Below are 20,184 nucleotides of genomic sequence, written 5' to 3' on the forward strand. Positions count from 1 at the left end.
CTTACGTCGGGCCTACATCTAACAATGTTAAAACGAAAAAAAGAAAAAAGAAAAAAAATACCGCTATTACAATCCCTGTTAAACAATACAGTTTACCACTACCGGCAATAGGCAGTTTAAAGGCAGTGGACACTATTGGTAGTTACTCAAAATAATTATTGGCATAAAACCTGGTGACGAGTAATGGGGAGAGGTTGATGGTAAAAAAATATTGTGAGAAACGGCTCCCTCTGAAGTGGCATAGTTTTCGAGAAAGAAGTAATTTTCCACGAATTTGATTTCGAGACCTCAGATTTAGAACATGAGGTCTCGAAATCAACCATCTAAACGCACACAACTTCGTGTGACAAGGGTTATTTTTCTTTCATTATTATCTCGCAACTTCGATGAACGATTGAGCTCAAATTTTCACAGGTTTGTTACTTTATGCATATGTTGAGATACACCAACTGTGAAGGCTAGTCTTTGACAATTACCAATAGTGTCCACTGCCTTAAAACAAGTTTCACGGTAAATTTCAACGATGGGTACAGCGTCTTCATACAGAACCCAATTTAAAGACCGCTTTCGTATTGGTTTCTATGGCTACGGCTACGCCACTGGATCGCCATGTCATGCAATTATTATTAAGCATAATATGACGTCCTAAGCAATACCCTTTACAACACTGCAACAGTCGTAGCCGAAGCCGCCCATTCGGATACGGCCAAAATTAACAATATCGGTTGATGATGCATTTTCCCGCCGACGACGCCACAGTGAACATTGATTTCTATCCATGCAATAAACCAACACCCCAAAATACAACCCTAACACCACAGTCTGTTGGTCATTACTAAAGCAAATTGTTCCCCCCCCCCCAAGAACATGTCCTGAATCCTCACTAGGGACCAGGCATGCCGAATCTTCATGCAGTACTCACGCTAAATCACATTTCTTCCCGCTCCTTTCTGTTTTGGCGGGAACTTCACCGTGAATAAAGTGTCCGGTATCACGGGCGGGCAGGCAGCTGGAATCCCTTCGGCATTCTCAGGGGTGTTTTACTATACTCAATATTGAATATAACGCATGTGTACTTGATATAAAACCGTTGTAGAGTAAAGGCAAATCCAATCGCACAAAACCCGTGGATGCGCGAACGCGAATCAATTTTTCTCAAAACGGCTCTCAGCGAATCCCGAATTGATATAGCAGGGCTTTACGGAAGTGTAATTAAAATATCATCGCACCATGTTCAAGAACCAAAGTCCTACTCGCAGCCCCCCCCCCCCCCATACAGCAGCCATTTATAGCAAATCAAAATACTCTTCAATAATGGTTCAAAACAACCGCAAGTAATGCAAATCATGGTGTGGTTTACACGTCATTAGATTGTGACCTCTGACCCGTAGGCATGTCTGTAGCAACCATACTCAGGAGCAATGCATGCAATGGGACAAACCAATCGCTTTTTACAACGGTGGCCCATAGAAACCATCCACAAGTTGTAACATTTCCACAATATAAAACATGCATGTTATACAAGTCATGTGATTGTGACCTCTGACCTGTAGACATGCCGTCTCAAATCTGAAGCAATTGTACTTAGAAGCAATGTGACAAAACCCATGATGTTATTCGCGTCATTCCCCTTATTATACGAACATCCATAAGTTGTAACATGTCCACAGTAAAAACATTGATAGAGTACAACCCCCAGGACAGTGGCCCGTCAAGTACTTGCACTTAGTGTTGAACAAAAGTCTGATGCTGCACATCAAGACGAATTCAATTTATTCTCATATTAAGGTGCATGGGGAATCCGTACTCATTAATGTAGCTTGGCCTCTTCCCTACTTGAGTACATCAACATTCATTTCCTTTTGCCTCTAATAACACTATACAGGCTATGGCTAAAAAACATTGGGTCTTCCTGTTTCTACAATGCTAGCTACGTTTAAACAGTAATAAAGTTGATAACTGAATTGAAAGCAATACAAGGGGATATCACGAACAGTAATTAAAATGTTTTCGAATTCCTCTGGATTACAGAATATGTTTTTAGGTCGTTGTTGATCATTTCCAAATTCTTGGCAAAGACCTGATGTTCTGCACAGTGTACACACCGACTGTTTGGTGCATAAACAAAAAGTAGTACAATATGCGTTGCTTCGTCATGATCACAGACTGATCCGGTGTGGCGATTTCAACTTTCCGCTGTGTTCAGTTTTCCGAATGACCAAATACGGTAGCATTACGTCATGCGATGCCTGCGCACAGCAAGCGAAAGTAGTCCATTTTTAGTGCCGTATTGAGTTATCCATTACCCTCCGGTAGCTGTCATGGCGGCGTCCACGAGTCGAGTACAACTAGCGGCAAACGCGTGGATCGTACGAGTTGTTTTTTATGCAAGCACAGTGTGACCTGCCTAAAGTTGTACCAATGAATACATGTAAAGATGGGGCAAGATTATGTGACTACACAGAAAAGAATCGTAATATAAACAATTTGGGGGTCACTGCTGAGAGAACTACAGTACTCGCCAGGGTACTCGCGGCGGTATCTGACAGGTCACCCGGAAAACTGAACACGCCGGAAAGCTAAAACCGTTCGAACAGCGTTTTGATATGTCCGACTACGTCACCCGGAAAACTGAACACGGCGGAAGACTGAAACCGCCACACCGGGGCAGCTGCTAAACATGGGATATACCTTTACGCACATGACGTCATTTTTTAGAGGGGGGGGGGGACATTTTTTAGGCTGGCAGTTCTGACCAGCAGAAGAAAAACAATTGTGAACCACGCGAACAAACGTGTGTGTGTTTTCAATATTGCTGGATGACGTCAATGCGTACGGTCTTTTAAGATACGAAGTAAGAGAGAGGGCGTGCGCGTACAAAAACTGTACGGGCCCGATTGGATCATGTCGACACATCCCCTTTAACCTCAAGTTCATAAACGCCCCTCGTTGTTCGGAAGAAACCTTGATGTACTTCACAATAAACGTTACTCAATTACCTCAATAGATTTACACGAAGGTTGCTCTCAAAATTACACCCAAGTTATATTGAACATTGCTGTAAACATATAGACACCTCTCTCTCTATATCACCCTTTCACCGGGCATACATTGTGTTCCAGCAAATATTCCCGACATTTAAAATACAGTTTTCCTTTCACGCGACAGCAACTTAGAAAGGGTCCCTTGCTAAATTGTAGCAATGATGCTTTACACAATGCTCCACGTTTGAAAATACAACAATTTGTGTAGTGTCCATTGTAAAATCTTCGTAAAATGTTCGCCCAACATAAAGACATTCCGAAGACATACCTTCCAGAGGTCTGTTTAGAAAGCAAACTCGAGTTCTCCATTTACATTGAAAATCCTGCAAGAATAATGTAATACCCATGTTGCAGTATGATACGTCTTTAAAGTAGTAGCCCTGATAATAAACTGGAATACACATTACTCTATTGCACATTATCTGAAGGTTGGTGAGATCAGTTATTCTCACCCATCCCATAGTCTAGATACGGCAACAATTCGAGCTCTCCATTTTCAACAAAAAACCCTGCAAGATCTCCGAAATACCCACGTTCTGCTCTTCTATAAACATGAATACATATAACTCTACTCTCTGTTTGCACATGTTGAAGGTTGGATGCAGTGGAAATGACATCATTTATTCTAACCCATTCCATAGTCTAGATACGACAACAATTCGAGCTCTCCATTTCAACAAAAAAAAACTGCAAGATCTCCGAAATACCCACGTTCTGCTCTTCTATAAACATGAATACATATTACTCTCTGTTTGCACATGTTGAAGGTTGGATGCAGTGGAAATGACATCATTTATTCTAACCCATTCCATAGTCTCGATACGACAACAATTCGAGCTCTCCATTTCAACAAAAAGCCCTGCAAGATCTCCGAAATACCCAGTTTCAATACAGTACATCTTTAGAGCAGCCCTGCTCTGCTAACTAGAATACACATTACTGTCTGTTTGCACATGTTGAAAGGTTGGACGCAGTGGAAATGACATCATTTATTCTAACCCATTCCATAGTCTAGATACGACAACAATTCGAGCTCTCCATTTTCAACAAAAAGCCCTGCAAGATCTCCGAAATACCCAGTTTTAATACAGTACATCTTTAGAGCAGCCCTGCTCTGCTAACTAGAATACACATTACTGTCTGTTTGCACATGTTGAAGGTTGGACGCAGTGGAAATGATATCATTTATTCTAACCCATTTCATCGGCCTATAGATAAGGCAACAAATCGAGCTTTCCTTTTACAACTAAAAGCCGGCAAGACCTCCGAAATACCCACGTTACAGTACATCTTTAAAGTAGCCCCGCTCTGCTTCAAACTGAAATACACATTACTCTCTGTTTGCACATGAAAGGTTGGATGCAGAGGATATGGGATCATCTCTCATCCATTCCAGCCAGTGCCCAATTTCATAGAGCTGCTAAGCACACAAAAAAATGCTTAGCATGAAATGTTTGCCTTGATAAAAACAGTATTACCAACCAAAACCAAAACAACAGTTGAATACCAGGGACTTAACAAGCAATATGCAACAACTGGAAATTTGGTTGGTAATCCTGTTTTTATCAAGGAAGAAATGTCATGCAAAGCAAATTTATGTGCTAAGCAGCTCTGTGAAATTGGGCCCTGGTTGCGCTTGAGTTCCAACCTCAAGGAAAGATACAAACAAATATTGATATATACTCCAAACGACGCTCGACCGATAACATTCACAATAATCACGACCTAGATATGTCATGGCTGATCACCTTTTGCTGATGATGAGACCTACATGCAGGGACGAACGTAGCTAGACCGATTTTATTTTTAGTGGTGGACAATAAATCAAACTGTTCCAAGTCCACTTTAAGGGCGAGCGGATCACCAACATAATTCATGTTTAGTGCAAGTTTCAAAGACCATCTCGACCGATCCAAGGCAACGTGTTCCTTTCAATCATTCCTTGTTATATTGTTAACAGTAACGGTACTTATTAAAAACTTATTAAAACGTAGACTGACTGCATGCGCAAGACAACAACACAAATCAAAATGGGGGTTGACCCGAGGTTTCAGTTGGAATATTAAATATTAACTGTAAGTTAATCATTAAATAAATGGACTGTGACCATCGTTACCTCGAAATAGTGAGATTCCATAATGAAGTGTGTTGAAGACTCTAACTAGTATTATCAATGGAAGTCTTCGCTGCGTGGTGCATGTGCAAGCTCCACACACTGCAAGGGAATGGCACAGCTTGTCTTGACACTTAAGGAACAGGAAAAAAAGGTTCACAGATTTACAAATAATTTACAGGGTTTACAGAAGGTAATGGTGAAAGACTTCTCTTGAAATATTATTCCATGAAATGCTTACTTTTTGGGAACATTAAAACAAGTATCAATTCTCGATATCGAGAATTTTGGATTTATTTTAAACACATGTCATGACACGGCGAAACGTGCGGAAACAAGGGTGGGTTTTCTCCCGACTCCGATGACCGATTGAGCCTAAATTTTCACAGGTTTGTTATTTTATATATAAGTTGTGATACACGAAATGTGGGCCTTTGGACTGTTTACCGAAAGTGTTCAAAGGCTTTAAAGGCAGTGGACACTATTTATATTTGTCAAAGACCAGTCGTCTCACTCGGTGTATCTCAACATATGCATAAAATAACGAAGTAGCGAAATGTGAATGAAAAAAAAAAAAAAAAAAAAAAAAAAAAACCTTGTCACACGAAGTGCTTTCAGATGCTTGATTTCGATACCTCAAATACTAAATCTCAGGTCACGAAATCAAATTCGTGGAAAATTACTTCTTTCTCGAAAACTTCGTTACTTCAGAGGGAGTCGTTTCTCACAGTGTTTTATATTTTAAACAGCTCCCCCATTACTCGTCACCCAAAAAAGTAGGGTTTTATGCTAGAAATCATTTTGGGTAATTACCAATAGTGTCCACTGCATTTAAAGCCATTGGACACTTTCGGTAAACAGTATTGTCCAAGTACCACACTTCGTGTATCACAACTTATATATAAAATAACAAACCTGTGAAAATTTAGGCTCAATCGGTCATCGGAGTCGGGAGAAAATAACGGGAAAACCCACCCTTGGTTTCCGCACGTTTCGCCGTGTCATGACATGTGTTTAAAATAAATCCGTAATTCTCGCTATCGAGAATTGAAATTGTTTTAATGTTTTCTCAAAAAGTAAAGCATTTCATGGAATAATATTTCAAGAGAAGTCGTTCACCATTACCTTCTGTAAACCCTGTAAATTATTTGAAAATGTGTGAACTTTTTTTTTTCCTGTACCGAAAGTGTCCAATAGCTTTAATGGCACTTGACAATTATGTATTGGTAACTGCTGTACTCACAATATTTGCTAGCATAACAAAACTACTCGGTAACGAGCAATGGAGGTATGTTGGTAGTATAAAGGGAGTTTTTGAAATAAAGGTAATTTCCCACTCAAAAGTTATTTATTAAACGTACACCTTCCCATGTGCGACGTGTTTTTCTATACACGAAATCAATACCAGCAAATCAGATGACACGGGCAGGAATTTCAATACAGAACGGTTCACTATACAATAGTTAGTTTTTACTACATCCCTCGTCAAGGTCAAGACAAATCAACAGCCAATAAAATCAACACTCGTTGCTTTCACTTGTCAACTCCATCATGCATGACTATGTATAAATGGTTATAACACATGTGAAGCAATATCACAAAATAGTATCAGTGGCAAATGCAATTTGGTTCGCGTGAGAAAACTTTCCTGAAATTTTAGAATTTAGAAACAAACAGACAACTCAATGCAATCGTTAGATGCAGATTACATTACGAGAGTATGTTGATTCAACTTGTGTAAAGAAGACGATTGTTCATCTGCCGTCATGATGTTAGATGCCCAAGCCCCAACCCTGCCACCTCAAATCAAAATGTGACTTTATTTGGTTTATTTTGTTCAGAGAATATCAGATATTCTGTAACCAGAATTTTTTTTATTGTAAACCTAAAACTTAACTTGTTCATTTTGTAGGCCTATATTTATATGTTTTATTTTATTTTATAGAGTCTAGGGAGACATTGCAACTCCTACATGTATTATAATATTCCAATATTTGATCATGTTAACTGGAAAATATGATAAAAGAACGCATTGTAGTAATACGATACAAGTTAAATAATACACTTCAATGAAGATTTCTTTCCAAGGAAAGAGGATACATATTGCATTTCCTTCCTCCATTCTCGCACGCAGTGCTCTGATAACTTGATAAGTGTGACCTTGGCCCTATTTCAAGTTACAACCATTTCCTTAGCACAAAACGGTCGGCCCCATTTCAAGTCATAACACATTCTTTAGCACAAAACGGTTGGCCCCATTTCAAGTCACTACAATTTCCTTTGCGCAAAACCGAATCGCTCAGCCGAAGAAATGGATTACCGGCGAAAGTATCGTATATAGGAGGTGTATACGCCCAATTATTGGTCCCCTGCTGATGTGTGCTTAGCAGTGTTTGTTTTGCTTACTCCATATGAAATTGAACACGGGTATTGGCACAGCATAGTACCAGAGTGGAAGCCCCCCCCCCCCCCCCAACCCAACCCAACCGCGACAAAAATGTTCCCAACCTTAAACAATCTATCCCTCATGTACACTGAAGTTACCCACTCCAAAAAAAACGCAACGATTATTGTTCCGCTGTCGTTGTCCAATTGATGCAATTATTTTAAATACTATTTTCACAAGCACTCGCCGAAAGAGCCGTCAGTTGAAATACAAATAAAACCTACGGCACAGCAAAGACACAGAGAAAAAAACAACTTATCTCTCTGAAATACAAAAAATTGTTTGTATTACCGTAACGTCGGACCCTCCCAGTGGGTAGTTCGTTTGATTTGTCCGCCGTGTCAATGTTCCACCATAATGAAAATCGAACCAGGTTTCCAAAATGATTCTTCTAACGACGGCAAATGTTGCCATCAGACAGACGACACGCTAGCCGTACTGTATGCGATGCCACACGTGTAATTGAAAGGGAGAAATTATGTATTCTGAGCAGACACGACAGCGTTTGTCAAACATTGAATCCCTCTTTGTCAGTATTTGTAACGGGCAAACCTTTCCCGTCTCTCTGTGTATTTAGTCATGCCACTCAAGAACACAGCAGAAGCCTTTGAGGCGACATGGTTTGGTTAAGACGGATGCCACAGCCATAGCTACTCCTTATTGTATACATTGGTTACCATCAACAACATCTCACCCGCAACAGAGATAAAGAGCCTCTATTTGCTTACATCGTGTATTGCTAAACCCCCTTGAGCGGGGAATACGGGGTTAGGCAAGGCTTCAGCCAAGAATGGCTTCTGAGTTCATCATCTTTGGTCCGTTCTTTTGACAACCTTCACTATTATTTTTGTCTCCAGCACCACACCATAGAAAAAGCCTACGCGTACTTCAAGGAGATGGTGTTGATGTTGGCCGTTGAGACGAAACGTGTCGTTTTTACACAACATGAAAAACCCTCTCTCTCTCTCTCTCTGCATAGTTTGTATTGGATTCGAATGTGGACAGCCTAAAATTGCCTGTCCAAACACGGAGCTAGTGTTTGGCTAAAAGAAGAACGCAAGGCCACTTGACCACCCCCCCCCCCCCCCCAAGCAATGAGTGGACTGGTTAAATGAACAAAGGCCAAACAAATCACAGTAGTTAGTGAGCTCAATAGTACATACAATCTATTGACACGTAAACAACATGGAATGATAATTGGCAAAACATCTTTTTAAAGACCCTTTACAACAGGTTAATATTTGTAACTCATCGCCATGATAACCATAAACACCGTAGTCACAACTATTAGTCTTAACTACTGACTTCACATTGCAGAAACCTAAACCATGGAGAATTTGACAGCTTTCGACATCCATAATAATAATATATTGTTCGAGAGTAAAATAGTGAAAAGACATTGAACAATGATACTCATCTCTTAGCATAAACACATTGTCCTTCTCATTATTGTATTAACCGCAATCATTCACAGTTTCCAGATAGAGGATTTTCTTCAATACGACTTCATTAAATTAATTTCACTGGGAACATTTCACATAACAACAATTGTTCTTGCATGAACGTCATAATATGCAGAAGGCTTTCAGACAATGGTGAGTTAAAGGAACACGTTGCCTTGGATCGGTCGAGTTGGTCTTTGAAAAGCGTTTGTAACCGTTTGTTATAAAATGCATATGGTTAAAAAGATGTTTTAAAAGTAGAATACAATGATCCACACAAACATGCCTCGAAATTGCGTGGTTTTCCTTGTACTTTGCGAACTAACACGGTCGGCCATTTTTATGGGAGTCAAAAATTTGACTCCCATAAATGGCCGACCGTGTTTGTCGACGAGGTAAAAGGAAAACCACGCAATTTCGAGTGATACTTGTGTGCATCAATATATTCTACTTTTAAAATATCTTTCTAGTCATATGCATTGTATAACAAACGGTTACAAACTTTTTTTAAAGACCAACTCGGCCGATCCAAGGCAACGTGTTCCTTTAATCCTTATCAATCGCAAAGAGTACTATTTAGCAAAATAGGCAAAGTAGGTCTCTAAAAAAAATTGAACAGCTCGCTTGTTTTAATATTATAACAATGTTTAGATGCACACAATCGAACTAACATCAGAAAATTTCATTAAAAAAATGATGACGATTTTATGTATGTCCATATTTTATTGCATATAGCAACCCGAACGCTTCTCATGTTCAAATGTTAAGGTTTTTTTTACCAAACCACGTTTCTCAAAATGCTATATCAAGCACTGCCGTATGTGGCTTCTAACCAACGGTTTTTATTGCCAATAATTTTAAAAGTGATTACCAAAACATAATACTGTACATCCCCTTTAAAATTGCTCCACGTGGAGGTTAACCAATTACATGACTATACTTCCCCAAGGGGCCGACAGGAATTTCAGAATAACACGTGGAGGTCAATGCCTTGGCTGCTATGATTGTGGGGGCCCGTGGGATTTTCGAATAAATGATAAGAAAATCTGCCGCTTGATTTACCCCCCCCCCCCAAAAAAAAAAAAAAAAAATGCAATCGAACATAAACTTAAAAGTCAATTTAAATAATTACCCCACAAGTTAAAGAGTCTGAATGAGGCTTCAGATATTAAAGGGTCTATGTACTTTTTCCTAACAAAAAACACAATGTCCACAGATTTACATTAAACTTACACAGTTTGAAGATAATCATAGTAGAAAGCTTCCCTTGAAATTTTACTTACTGAGGTGCTGTAGTTTTTGAGAAATGAGTAAAAGTAATAATTTTCGTCTCAGATTTAGCATGTGACCAGTTATGCTATGGTTTTGGTATAATATCATAACTGGTTAAGGGGATTTTACATGCTAAAATAATGTTGGTCTCATGAGACGAAAACTATTTTGTGACTTGTTTGACTAATTTCTCAAAAACTACACACCCTTAATAGTTAGTAATATTTGAAGGGAAGCTTTCCACTATCATTATCTCCAAACCCTGTAAGTTTAATGTAAATCTGTGGACATTTTGAAAAAGTACCCAAATCCTCTAAAGGAACACGTTGCCTTGGATCGGTCGAGTTGGTCTTTGAAAAAGCATGTGTAACCGTAAGTTATAAAATGCATTGGTTAAAAAGATGTTTTAAAGTAGCATACAATGATCCACACAAATTTGCCTCGAAATTGCGTGGTTTTCCTTTTACTTTGCGAACTAACACGGTCGGCCATTTATGGGAGTCAAAAAGTTGACTCCCATAAATGGCCGACCGTGTTAGTCGACGAGGTAAAAGGAAAACTACGCAATTTCGAGTGATACTTGTGTGGATCATTATATTCTACTTTTAAAATATCTTCCTAATCATATGCATTTTATAACAAACGGTTACAAAAGCTTTTTAAAGACCAACTCGACAGATTCAAGGCAACGTGTTCCTTTATTGCCCTTTTAAGGCAAATGCAAAGACAAAACATAGCTTAAAATATGCATTACAACAAGGAATGTTCTTTCTTTCATTATTTTCTGAAAAATTTGAGGACCAATTGGGCCCAACTTGTCACAGGTTTGTTATCCCATGCCTTGGATACACCAAGTGGTAATACGGTCAATCATCGTGTATACCATGGAGGTAGATTACAATATTTTTTTTTTTGGAAATTAATCAAAAGTGTACAACATGTCTTGCTGGCCAGGGCAGCGACTGCAACGAACTTAACAAAATATTTACACAAAATGTTAAAAGGGGCACACAATCCCTTCAAAAGTGATGCCATTCACTCAGTGACATGTAAGATAAGAATGCCTCCCATTTTGAAAGCCACTCTCCAGTGACAAGAACGTGAAATGTTTTCCATCCAACTGTTTATCGCCCTATCGTATTCTCAAGTTTAACAGCAACTTGGAAAATCGAATTAAAGTTATTTACTCCCGTGGTTATGGGAAATCGTGTTGTCGAAAGTTAAAAGTGGAAGGGTGTGGTGCAACCATGGACGGAACTCTAAGGTTTGAAATGTTACGATTTTACATTCAATAATGTTCCTCTTTGACTCAAATTCTTTGATTTCAGAGTCATGCTGATCTGTTTGGTTGAATCCAATGGAACCACGCACGTATCGCGCAGATACCAACTTTACCAAAACTTAAATAATGCAAACAATCAATTTGGTTTGCGGATACAGACTACACTGCTACAATGGAATTCTTGAAACAAGAACAAATCTAACTTCAAGAAAAACATAATATGTTGTATCACTCTAAGAAATTTGTTCTATAATTAGATTATATTGGGAGAAAATATAACTAATAAATGCTGCAAACTGCCTACCCAACGGTCCGGTCCGTTGGGTATAAATGCAAAAAGTAAGTTGAGGGTGAGACGTTTCGACCACATCGTCCTCTTTCTCGAAGAGGATAAAATGAAGACTCTCCTATCAAGGGTCAAAACGTCAGGCCAAACATGTTTTGAAAGATTGTGGGGAGTGACACAAACTATTTCTTTGAATAAGAATGTTTTCTTACGTAAAGACTATCATTCTTATGCAGTGTACGATACCTCGCTGTGTAAAATTGTCAAACTGCCCGTTTATTTGTCTACTGTCGCAGAGTAGATTACAGAGATTCTGGGACCTGTCTGATAATTGGATTCGCCATGCTGCTGTGTGTCTCAGCATGGTCTCAGCAAGTTTACATAACAAGTTACGCTTTTTAAAGTAGATTTGCTATTGCTGTAAAAATACGATAATATAATACCGATTCGCCATAATCTGACAGGCAAACCAGCTACCTGCAGTTATATAATAAAACAATTCAATACACATTATACTGTAATATAAATGCCATGTGGATGCAAACAACGTTTTGAACAAACAACTATTCCTGGTTTTCAACCACTACAAGCAAGGCAAAGTGTCTTTTTGGAGTCGTAAGATTGTATAAAACAAGTGTAGATATAGGTCTATACAATAAAGCGAACATGTGATAATTTTGTTTCAAAAGAGGATTCGTTTTTAAGATATTGCCGGTGTCAGATGCAAACGTGTCCGCCATGCAATACTGTCCGCTCCGGACACTTTTGCATATGCAAAAACCGTCCGTCGGACATGTACATGACTGTACAAGGGTGGTTTTTTTATTTTACAGTTATCTCGCAACTCCGACGACCAATCGAGCTCAAATTTTCACAGGTTTGTTATGTTATGCATATGTTGAGATACACTAAGTAAGAAGACTGGTGTTTGACAATTACCAATAGTGTACAGTGCCTTTAAGGGACAATTAAATAATTTACGCAATTTGGAGAAGAAAAAAAGGTTTGTGGTTTGTGTATTTTTATATAGTTTTTGTTTGAGAGAAGGTGCTTCCCCCTCCCCCCATCTTCTTTGCTTTCTTCCCATTTTGTGTACGCTCATTATACCGCTTAATTTGATTGCTACAAGTTGAATGCTGATTCGAAAGCAATATCATTTGTGTGTGCACGCAAAGCTTCTCTGTAATGTGGGTATATTTTATCGGACCTATAATTTCGCTAGTCTCTGGAGGATTGGGGACTGTTGTAAAAATACTGTTTATCCAGTGGGCTCTCAGATTGAAGCTAATAAAATATTTATTGGACAATCTTATCCTATACTTTGCCCTAAAGGGTTTTCAACTTACTGTGTTAGTAGTGTTTTATCCCATCTTTTCGATTTGAGCTCTTGATAAGAATATCATTTCGATATGCCAGAAGAAGGCAGAAGAACTTTGGATTATTATTGCGACCTAATTCCCACTCATATACAGGGTGGTAAACACACTACTGGAAACTAACTGCAGTCAGTTAAATTCGCCTGGGGTTATAATACACAACAATCAGATTCAGACAAAACTGTCTTTCTTCAGATCATTTCAGAAAGTGTCTTAATAAAAGAGGACAGCTGTGTGTGTCAGAATGACTTGGATTGTGGACGACTGCATCAACGATCGTTTTGAGGCTCTCGGGCTCGAGGAGACGATGTTGTCGAGTGATCCATCAACGTTTCAGGGAATGAAATCAAACAATAAAGGGGAACCCAAAATGTAAGTTTAATATTAAAGGAACACGTTGCCTTGGATCCGTCGAGTTGGTCTTTGAAAAGCGTTTGTATTAATTTGTTAAAAAATGCATATGATTAGAAAGATATTTTAAAAGTAGAATGTAACGATCCACACAAGTATCACCCGAAGTTGCGTGGTTTTCCTTTTACCTCGTCGACAAACACGGTCGGCCATTAATGGAAGTCAAATTGTTGACTCCCATAAATGGCCGACCGTGATAGTTCGCAAAGTAAAAGGAAAACCACGCAATATCGAGGCCAATGTGTGCGGATCATTGTATTCTACTTTTAAAACATCTTTCTAACCATATGCATTTTATAACAAACGGTTACAAGCGCTTTTCAAAGACCAACTCGACCTATCCAAGGCAACGTGCTCCTTTAAGATAGTCGTTGTGTTGGGTTAACCCCTTGGCATTAATATTTCAAGTTGCTTGAGGTTTACCCCTACGAGTTGACAAAGATGGATGGTTTGAGCATGGGGGTGGAATGTCTATCTACATGGTCGGAGTAAGCCAGATGAACAGGTATTTTTAATAATGTTGAAAAGCCCCGCCCTTGGCCCTTTACCTAAACATGTACCCCGAAAAAGTATAACACAATATTTCTTATCGCATCCCGTCAACGTGGATTTTTTCTTTTTCTTCTTGTTCTTCTTCATTTTTGTAAGAATCTCTTTTTTTCTTAATAGCCTTCAATAATTTTTGTAAGAAGTCCTTTTTCTTATTATGCCGGAATATAATTCTACTTTGAGCGTAATCACTATTAATATAAACCACAACAGGTTTATTTATAAGCGTTAATAAAATAAATGATGAAATGGGTAGATGGCCTTAGCTTTCGATCCAAACCGGACCTTCTTCAGAGGCATAAAGCAAGTACAAACAAATACATATCCATTTATAGAAAAAGAGAGGGGGAAAGGGATTAAGGAAAGGATCCAGAAAGAAGCGGGAAAATACCAGCTAATCAAAGTTTCTATTTCAGAAACAATATTGGTGGCTATGAACCAAGTGGCGAGGACAAAGGATGTGTTAATAAATAATTATACAATTTAATAGTTTTGAAATTATTTTTAAGTAATTTGGTTTAAAACCGAAAAGGAATGAAATAGAAATATCATCCAAATGTAGGAAGAAGAAATGTAATATTAGTTTGATAAAAAAACAACACCACAGGAATAATAATCAAGTTCACATAGAATTCGGTCATTAATGTTGTCGTTGACAATGACCATGGTTAGCTATGGACAGGGTTGAAAGACGGAAATAACTGAAGGAAATATAATCAACATCTCAGCATAATAGAGTATAAAAATAAAGAGAACGATTATTTTGGCCAAGAGCCAATGACCATCGTGGGAGGGGAAAAGGTTTTTCGATCGGCATCGACGTTTTCCCTCATTATATACCCCCATTGCATTCATTACTTATTGATGGCACTGTTTGCATTGCTCAACAATTAACAAATCAATCGCCTTGTTGTGCTGGGTGTGTATGTGAGGGGTGTTAATTGAACGCTTGGATGGGTGACGTGAATGGGTAGAATGTCAATTTACAATGTACTTGGAAGTCAATACTATGATCAACAAAAAAATTGAATTGTTGCTTACTAAGGTTTTAATGGTAGGCTACTACAGGTGTCTTGATTATGTAATTCTAAATTCACAAGTGAACTCCAGTGTGCGTTACACGAATCATTAAGAGTAGTCCCACATGTTCTTTAATAAATAATGGATTTTCGAACGCGAACTTTACTCATTTATTTAGAAAGAGCAAAGTTGCACCAATCTATTATTCACCACTTATTCTAAACATACATGTAGTCCAAACATTGTCGGGTTGAGTTACGCATTACGCTAGAATCAAGGACTTCAGTGGGTTTTGTATATCGTGGTCAGTTCTCAGTAAGTCGATTACTGCATGGACATACGGTATGATTAAATATATGTCCATTCAACATGGGTGAGCACTTCCTTGTGAATACTTAAAGGAACATTAATGCAGAATTGGAAAGACAAACAAAGATGTGAAGATCACAGATTTACATAAAACTTACACAGTCTATAACGATTATGATAGTTAAAAAAAAAACATCCCTTAAAATATTTCTGTCTGAATTGCTTATTTATTGAGAAACAAATAAAACGAATTTCCCGTTTGGAGATGTATCGCTCAGTGAGCGTTTTATTCATTTTGTGTTTTTTTTTTTTTGCATCGATGTCATGAAAAAATGTGCTATCGATTTTATTTATATGGCCGATTGATCTCAAACTTCACAGGTTTGTCAGTTCATGAATATAAAACATATATGGTGAATTAAATAAAGTGCATAGTACACTGCCATCAACTTTTTTGTTAGCAAAAACCAATTCTGTAAAGTGTTATGTTTCTTTAATCATTGCCAACATAAATATTGAAAACTGCTATTTGCAAACTCGGACTCCGTTCCGCGTTTGACTTGACTGCTGCTCGTACGGGTGAGTTTGTCAACCGGATGGTGTTTGCTCGGTAGGGAATATGCACCAAAACAGGATGCACCTATTGTAACCACCGAGGAAAAGAAACAGATATAGATGAACACCTGTTTTGGAAACGGCTGCCGGGACAATTGTTTTATACCAATTTACATTCCAAGGAAAAGGTTGCAGATAAACATTTAGCCCTAGCCCTATACTAAGTTACATATTATTATTAGTCTGTAGACTCAAATAACAAAAAATTAAACACAGCTACATTCGATTAAAAATGTGCAGATAAAGTACTTCTTTTAAGAAAAAAAAGTGCATCGAACCAAAAGTTGCACCACCTCAAATCAAACGTTTCATTCTCAAGTGGATTCCCCGGGGTCGATTGGGTTTAGCCAAGGCTACCGTCAACCACTTCACTTCAAAATCATGACTTAGCAGGTTGTTCATGTCAACAGTTTTGCATTTTAGTGATGCATTCTTACAGGGTGCCTATAAGAGGCCGATCTAACTCCGTATATATAATGCATGGGAGAGAGAGGTGAAGAATTTCCAAAGGCTATGGAATTTAGAAGTCATGATGATGAATACCTGAGCCGTTTAAAGGAACACGTTGCCTTGGATCGGTCGAGTTGGTCTTTGAAAATCGTTCGGTAACCGTTTGTTGTAAAATGTATATGGTTAGAAAGAAATTTTAAAAGTAGAATACAATGATCTACACAAATATTGACTCCCATAAAAATTTTGACTCCCATAAATGGCCGACCGTGATAGTTCGCGACGTAAAAGGAAAACCGTGCAGTTTCGAGTGATACTTTACAAGTGTGGATCATTATATTCTACTTTTAAAACATCTTTCTAACCATATGCATTTCATAACAAACGGTTTCAAACGCTTTTAATAGACCAACTCGACCGATCCAAGGCAACGTGTTCCTTTAACTTAACCTTTGGTGCTATACCCCAAATGCCCAAGAAAGGGCGAACACTACACCTGTGACTTGTGACGCCCCTTTGTGACCCCCCGATGGGTCGGGGTCACAAGGTGCTGGCACACAATAGCTTGGTACGTTGGACATTATCCCAAGGGTCCTTAGAGGAGCAGTTTGGGGTGATGATGTCCAGACAATGATTCCTGAACAAGAAACTAGACCGATGCCATTGCCATGGGTGTTTCTAAAATTGCAAGACTGTTGCACCCCACTCTACTCTTATTTTATAATCTGCAAAATGAGCTGATGTAATGACACCAGTTACTTCTTCATAATGTTCAACTGAACTTTAAAACTAGTGTTTCCTCTTTTGAATTTGTAGGGTAATTCAGCTACGTGTTGAACTTCCAGCCCGAATAAACCTATTAGTACAAAATACAGTGGTAGTTTCAAATGTAAAACAAATTGTATTATTTGGTTACTGCCACAATTCATGATTCTCCCAGAAAACTGCTATACTGAATTAACCTTTAAACATTCTATCCTCCAAACGAGAAACCATCCAGCCAAACCGTACATTACCATTCAAAAGAAAAAGCTTTGAAGAAAAAAAAATGAAAAAAGGGCATCCTCCAAAACAGTCAGTAAAGGGCAATAACGCCTCATCACTAAGTGTATGCTCCTAAACACTTCAATGGAATTACAAAATGTATTTTATTTTATTTTTTGAAACAAAACTCTCTGCATGAATAATGTTAATTGCAACAAAGCTTTGAAGAAAAAAAAATGAAAAAAGGGCATCCTCCAAAACAGTCAGTAAAGGGGAATAACGCCTCATCACTAAGTGTATGCTCCTAAACACTTCAATGGAATTACAAAATGTATTTTATTTTATTTTTTGAAACAAAACTCTCTGCATGAATAATGTTAATTGCAACAAAGCATGTAGCCAAGTTGTCTGACAGGCGCTCTGTTCTTTGTATAGCGCGGTATAAATGCTCTTTATTATTATTATAACAAGCATAAATGGAATTTACATGTGAACAAGCCAAGATTCCAGAGTCTAAAATTACGTTGCGGTTGCTTTATTTACAATGGACACTTGATATTACCTGGAGTCGTTATTTAATTAACTGAGGAGTAATATTGTAACATGGTAGACTTGGCGTGGCCGAGGAGTTTCAGATTTATTTCACTTTTTCTTACATCGAGCGATGAATTAATTCACACCTAAGTAACGCACACTCTTTCAATGCCAGTGAGTGACGCGTCACCACAACATAAATCAAAAATTATATTGTGCGCTTGTGCATAATAAAGTAATAATTATTGCATTGTTGTTTTGTTTGTATGTACTTTTTGGGGGGCGTGGGAGTTACAGGCATTTAAAGTTTTATTTGAAACACAAATTTACTGTTGACTTTTAAAGTACTTTCCTGTGAACAGTCTTATAAAAAGCCTTAGAAAACTCTGGACATTTTTTTTAGAGAGCATTAACAGACTGAAACTAAACAGAAATAATGATAACGGAAATTGCCCCGGGAAATTGAGTCCTTGTAAATTCTAGGTAATATTTCTTACGAATATAGTCCTATACGTAAGGATTTTATGTAGAATTTAAACCCCAAAAAAAGTATTCTCTAACACTCATCAAGTGTTTACCCAAAAATACAGGAAAAAAAAATGTTTTTAATCATCATTCAACTCTACCTTTAAGACAGTCTTTCTTTGCAATACAATGGCAAGTGCATCTTGTATGGACTTAATACTGGGTAATTATGAGGAACAATGCTGAAAAGGTAAGAGAAGAGTGGGCTGAAGAGGTAAGAGAAGAATAAGCCCACTCTTCTCTTACCTCTTCAGTCTCCTGAAGATGACTAGAGCAAGCTAGTCGAAACGTTGAGACCAATTTCAGAACTGACTCCGCGGCAGTACAGTTAATTACGATCCTATAAGCTAAAGTAGTAGTCCAGTCTAATTTCTATACCATCCGCCCTGGTAATAGTTAAAAAGCAGGACAGTTCTTTTCAGAACTGAGAAGTCTCCCGAACCTCCGTTTATCTACTCCACGGCAGTAGAATAAAGCAAGACAGTTCCCTAAGAACAACTCTACCTGGCAAGTAGATACACACATGGTGTTACCGCAAACCAAATATACATTGATACCTCACCATGCAATGCCTCAAATCCTAGAATGTGTATTATGTTTTCGTATAGGGCCTATATATCCAGTCCGTTGAAGCATTCGTGTACACACAATTAGTACGTTTCTTTTTATTGTAATCCTAGTAGTACTCAAGAGTTTTTACTTACTGGACTCAGTGAGCCTTCGGTAAATAGTACGACTCCACTAGTACTAGTACCCATGATATAGGAAGGAAGAAGTATTGAAGTTACAATTGAACATCAGTGCCAGTAGGCCTCGCAGCACTGTCTTCACCATGGCGGTAGAAATGTCTACCTTCAATCCTTCATGGTCGACTGTGTTTATATTTTAGCTCTGAACTACATTAAAGCTACACAGAAATACAGAGGTAAAATCTAACATATTGCGAGCTATATTTCGTCTGCTTTCCATTTGTATTACTTATTTACTGTGCTTAGTGTGCTCATGGTGTGCTGCTACCTCCATGATCAACCCGAATAACATAGACCATACGATAAAACAAACAGCAACGGTCCACACTACAGCACAGCGCACAGTAGTTTGTAGCACACACTAGACTGCTAGCAGTGACTAGGCGCTCCATGTGTGTGTGTGTTGTGAGTCACCAACCAAACCGCACGTCAACTTTTTGTTCAAGAAATTTGGAATACATAAATTAAGAGAAATCCTGTCTTACTCACCGAGTTTTGTCTCAACATTGTGATAGAAATGCTTCGTCTAACTGCGTAACTAACGTCACATTACGAAGTATCACTGCTTGAGAGTTATTCATTTGAAGGAACTCCGGAGATGTCCAAATTCTAGCGGCAGTCCACACTCAGAAACTAATCACAACTGATTGTTGTTGATTTCTACCCCTTCCTCTTCAAGACACGCGAGAGAAGTTGGGCCGCCTGCATGGACACTTTTAAACTATTGGTGGCGCTATACTAAAAACTTGTGAAAAAAATAACATTACATTGAGTTGA

At 38.3% G+C, this 20,184-nt stretch overlaps 1 protein-coding gene across 2 annotated transcripts in view; it reads right to left on the reverse strand.

Moving 5' to 3' along the window:
• LOC117297410 (beta-galactoside alpha-2,6-sialyltransferase 2-like) overlaps positions 1-20,045 on the reverse strand; it is a 60,870-nt gene extending 40,825 nt beyond the window's left edge. The window contains exon 1 of one of the 2 annotated variants that reach the window (XM_033780431.1): positions 19,897-20,045. The gene's annotated coding sequence lies outside the window, so the exon portion shown is untranslated. Of the gene's footprint in view, positions 1-5,160; positions 5,179-19,896 lie in introns of those variants that run through there. The other variant, XM_033780435.1, reaches the window with a different exon arrangement.
• Positions 20,046-20,184: the final 139 nt, after the last annotated feature.

Source organism: Asterias rubens, chromosome 12, assembly GCF_902459465.1.
Source record: "Asterias rubens chromosome 12, eAstRub1.3, whole genome shotgun sequence".
Classification (NCBI taxonomy): Eukaryota; Metazoa; Echinodermata; class Asteroidea; order Forcipulatida; family Asteriidae; genus Asterias; species Asterias rubens.